At 37.0% G+C, this 5,733-nt stretch overlaps 1 pseudogene; it reads right to left on the reverse strand.

Moving 5' to 3' along the window:
• Positions 1-5,733, reverse strand: part of LOC109479436 — a 10,222-nt pseudogene that overhangs the window by 2,519 nt on the left and 1,970 nt on the right.

A 5,733-nucleotide genomic window follows, 5' to 3' on the forward strand; every position in this document is an offset into this window, starting at 1 on the left:
CAGCGTATGAGGGGAGTCTTCAGTTTTTCACCAGGGTTTAAATCCACTTACCTAAAATCTTCAGGTCCTGAAATCGAAGACGCTGCTCAAAGAAAGCAGTTCTGTTGTCCAGAGTTTGTTTCAGGGCCTCCATAGTAATGTCCACCAGCTAAACACACGAATACAAACCAAATTGAAACAATGGAAAGCCTTATATGATAACTCTGTGAAGGATTCTCAATGATTTTAGACATCAAATTTGCAGCATTGGTATGTATCCGTAAATGGTTGGTATGTAGTTGGCTATTATTCGCGAGATGATGCACGTTTTTACAAAGTATCGATCAGTTGTTATAAGTTATGTAATATTTCAGAAAACACCCCTATCTTGGCGGACTTGTGGAACAGGTCAATAATCTAGTAAGCTTCTGTGAGTGTGCGTTTATAGGGTTTTCTGCAAGCAGATGTTGAGTTATATGTTCTTTTAGCTTCCTTTGCAATTGTTGTCTGTGATTTGGCTCTTTGGTCCAAATGGGGACTCTAAGCAGATGTACTTTAAGCTCAGGTTTTCTGAGCAGATCCAAGCAGATCCTGCCGAAGAATGGCTGTATCCAATGATATTGGGTAATGGACTCTGCTTTGCCAATTGGATACCGATTTGCTACCATACGATCTGCTTGGAGATTATTTTTTGTTGTTTAGATCTTTATGATATTAGATAAAAAGAATGTTATCATCAAAGTTCATTTGTGTTGGTAGTTACATATTTAAAGTTAAAACAAAAAATTCACCTAGAGTTTTCGACCAGTCACTCTGGTCTTCCTCAGTAGACTGACCCAGTGAAGTTGACGTCACACTTCAAAGAAGCCACGTGACAAGCTTCACTGGGTCAGTCTACTGAGGAAGACCAGAGTGACTGGTCGAAAGCTCTAGGTGAGGGAATTTTCTGTGTTGGACCAAAAGTTTTAACTTTAAACAAAAAAATGCCATTATACCAAAGACTTCCAAAGCATCAAGATATTTGTTTTATCCCCCGTTGGATTTTTTTCTTTTTAAACTGAGTTAATCATAATGATTGCTTTACAAGCACGATGTGTCTGCATCATCATTTGAAGCTCTGGTAGCAATTTTGCCACATTGCCTTTTATCGGCGCAGACCTAGCTAATTACATTCATGATATGTATTTAATAACACAAGTAGGGAGTAACATGCTAAAAGTAATCTGCAATGTATAGATCATTCCAACACTGTAGCCAGCAGCAATAACTAAAAAAATAACATACATATACATAATATTTGGACATTAAATGAAGACAATAGTATTCTGGTCATATGGAAACAATGTAATGAAAAAGTACTTGCTTCTTTATGGGTCTGTAGCTCCGCAATGATGAACATCATGAGGACAACTTGCACAGTAACCATGGTTACCACTGTCAGGGCGGCAATGATGCAATGGCGGTGGGCACGGATGACGTCACAGACAACATGGCGGCCGCTTGATCCGCCTGAGTCGGCCGTGTCAGCTGTTGGGGAATTGTTGATGAAATTATCATAGATTCTACTTGATTCACACAATTTTTATCACTAACGTTAACTGACTTGAATAGAGGCTTCCCTGCGAGCAGCCATGTAGGGGTGGAAGGAAAGGTACGCAATTCAGCCCATGGCTGCTATGTGTTTGATGAATAAACCTTTCATTCATTCAATCATCCAGTACAGTTGCGTTTGGGGTTCTACAAGGAATCATTCTGGAACCATTACTCTTCCTTTTGTATGTAAAGGACCTACCAAATAAGCTCAAATGTGAGGTTATTTGTCGATGTCTGCCTGCTATATGCCACTCGAATGTACGTGATAACATTCAGAATATGCATGATGAACAAGATAACAAATAAACTGGTGGACGTACCAACTACTAAGTAGCTTAAACCAGCACAGAAAAGAAGGGGAAGAAATAGCCAGGCCTTCCAGTACCAGTAAACCATGAATTGAAGTGTTTAAAAACTCATTTTCCCCAGATCTCGCTGCCACCAAGTACAGTAGGGGCAGCATCGCTAGATATAACTTTAAACATTTCAGATTTTTTTTGTACTACACGGCTAGAAATACTATTTCCCAGCAATTACAATATTGTCATTGCCCATATTCTGTTCATAAAAGAACTGCTAATTTTGCATATAAGCTTGCATTTGGAGAGAAAATCAGTTATTTACCTGTTGATCCTGGATCACGTAAGTTGACAAACACTTTGTTGCGTCTGGCATCAGTCCCCTCTTTAGCCCCGGTATTTGGATTCGGCAGTTTCACCTCTTCGGCTACTTTGTACGGATCCGAAGACGCTTCGAACTCTTGCCAATTTTCATAGCCACTTGGATGCGCAGTAGGGGTTTGGGACGGCGGTCCGCCGGTTCGTCCCTCCCCGGTCCCCGCCTGTGAGGTACCGGTAGGGACATTCTGTTCCTGCCGAGACATTTTACCGTACTGGCAGGCAATGGTTACTCAGTCGATAATAGTCGCAAACAAAAGCATGATTACTTTGAATACATATATATGTAATATAACTTTTGACATTATATAAAAGAACAAGTGCGCTATGATATAGGAGGGCTGGTATTTTGTTTTCGTCAAATAGTAGACTAATTTTTTGGAGGAGGTGTCAATCTGCAGAGATGTTTTAATATGTACACGCCAATAAAACTCTTTCAAAGGGCACTGGAGTTATCTGTATGATTGATTTTATTGCAGTTTGCACGCACACATCTACACAATTATTCTGGAGTCATGGAGTCGGTGGCGAAGCGGCAGCGTGCTCGAATCGGAACCACGAGGTCCCGGGTTCGAGTCCTGACATGCCACCGATGGCCTTGAGAAATGCACTTTAAACGACTTTCCTTACTTCGCTCAAGTGAAAATGAGTATTGTCTTGTCCTGTATTCGTCCTCTGCGTATACTGGAGTATTAAAGTATATTGAAGACGCAAGAATCTTTAAACTGAAGTCTACAGTGTCAACAATTATTGCTGCATGGTTTTAAGATATTTGGGAATAAAGGACTGTTTATAAACGTCGTACTTATATATCTTTATTCCATATCTATATCTTGTCCCATACATAGAATAGTTTTGTAGGCTCTAAACTAAGTTCCAGTTACTGGAACAGCATCTCTCCTCTGAGTCAGAGACATCAAGGCTCGAGACTACAAATCATCAGGCGGACAATCTTTTGTTTGGTCCTTTCGTTACTTTATTCTTCAACTTCGTGGTCACAACCTCACTCTGTGGTGGTCTCCTTTCTTCTGACCTTTTCTTATTATCTGCCTACCATCTGACTGGACCTTACTATTGTATACATTACATATATAGCTTTTTTTTTACTTTAACATTCAACAGTGACTCACTGAAAATGAGGACGAACGGAGCCAAAAGAAGAGCACTGCAACAAAATTGGTTTAAAACTATCAAACCTATAAGAACCAGTTCCATTATTCCTTCAATCAACCTGTTACAAAACGACAGAACTATATTACCGTATAATTTTGTTAAATCCAAGTTTTTACATTGGTATTGTGGAAACGTTATTATTATGCAACATGCACTCTCTATATATGACACAATTACGACGAAGGCTTTGATAAAATTTGGTATCTGCCAGATCGTAAATACTTCAATGAATTCAAATAAAACAAACCACAAAATAGACTTAACTGATCCATTTCCTACTCCTATTAGTAAATCCTTACAGTATAAATGTATTTGTAGTTCCAATAGTCTGGGTTTTAAAACTTTTAAACAAAATGTCTAAAATGTACATTCAGTGGGTTATTCCGGATGTTGTCTTGTTGGCAACAACAACTTTAAATAGGAATAAGAAAATTATGTTTGAAAAAAGAGAAAAAAATAACATTTGCTGGCAAGTGTTTTGCAACACATGGCTTTCGAAAAATTATCCTTCAAATCAGATTTGTTTAATACTTATATTTAGTAATCGAGTGTGTGACTAAATCAGAAAATAAAATGTTGTTCTCAATTTTATCACAGCAGCCATCAAGTCCTTTTTGTAGTACATTATTCTGACATATGGAGTGCTCTAATGATATATACGATAAAAGATTACTTTGCAGTTATATAATATTGGTGTTGTCTATAGTTACATAATATATCTTTCTATCATGTTAGATATGTTTTAGTAAAAAGGAAAGATATTGATAGCTTCATATTGCCAACACTAAGTAAAGTCCTGCCTAACATAGAGGGTTAAGTCTTGAATTAGATAACAAAAGTGGATTATATTTTCTTATGTTTCTTTCTCTAAATAGAGTAACCATGGTAAAATGTCACCGTTTTTCTTCAGACAACGGTGACATGCAAAGGAAAATAATGTTCAAATCTTTGCTTGACGTGATCTTATACAATACCGGGTACCTCCTATTTACATGAACAACTTGTATAGTTGTGTGCCTGCTTTCTAGGTACTAGTACTCTTTAAAACCAGTGTGATTATATCAAATATTAGAAAGTTTCCTTTTATTTGTATCAGTTACTAATACCACATTTACTACAACTTGTCACAGACTACTAATACACATTTTGTTACATGACATTGTATTGGTGGCCAAAAATTGAGTTGACAGTTCTTTCAAATTCCAATTAAAAAAAATTAACATGTTGGAAAGCTGTTTCCTTAAATAAATTGGTTAGTGCGACTTGATATTTGTACAGTCATTTTATCTGTCATTTTACAAATGATCTACCCAAATACTTTCCACCTTCATAGTTGTCCTGTACTTGAATAAGCAACAACAATGCTACACATTATCATATACAATGCTAATTACCACCATACACATGGTATCTTAGCCATTATAATCCTGATATATCTCTTGTTTTACTATTTTTCTGTTTTCTGTTGGAAATAATAATTTGAGATCATTTTTATAGAGTGCTGTTGTAAATCCTACTCTATGTTTAAGTCTTCAGTCCTCTTTCCTTTCAGTCTCGTTGATGAAATAAACATCAAACCCTATGGATGCATTGCTGTCATTGTAAGGCTATTGTAGCTTGTACGAGTGATGTAGCTTATTCTCAACTCAAGTTGCAATGAATTTAAAAGAAGCTAACAGCCTTGCTTTGGAAATTTAAAATACAACAAAACAGCTAGCCTTTAAATGTATCAATCTCTGCTCCTTATAGTTTCTAACACCATTAAGTACAACTATCACATGCACATGTATATTCATGTATTCGGATCTGTTTCAATAAAAACATATGGGTGTTAATAACAAAGTAATAATTCTTTTAAGCATGATGGTCATGTCAATAATAGAAACCTGACACACCACTCAATCTATATGTAATTTAGTAAGAGTTTTTAATTACTGGTTGAAGAAACAAACCAATTCAAAATCTCCAAATAACTTGACATTATATTTGAGCTTTAGATGACCAGAAGCTCGTTTCTTTGAAAGAGGAAATATAAACAATTTATGGGCTCTCCAATTGTGTCCGTTGTTTTGTTCACTCTGACATGAAACTCGGCAAGAGCATGGCTCTGATTTTCTTTGACTGGAGCCAATAAACAAAAATCTTGTATTTTGTCAAAGACCATGATCCTGGCTGAAAGAAAAATGGAGTCGATCATATGATGTTGCACCCTCACACTCACCCTCTATGCCTACAAGTTTCATTTATCCTTGGTGATTTTCACGTACCCAGGACCATCGTTCACCCCTTTGTCGCCAAGGCGGTAATGGGG

Source organism: Branchiostoma belcheri, unplaced genomic scaffold (genome assembly GCF_001625305.1).
Source record: "Branchiostoma belcheri isolate BF01 breed outbred unplaced genomic scaffold, Haploidv18h27 scaffold49, whole genome shotgun sequence".
NCBI lineage: Eukaryota > Metazoa > Chordata > Leptocardii > Amphioxiformes > Branchiostomatidae > Branchiostoma > Branchiostoma belcheri.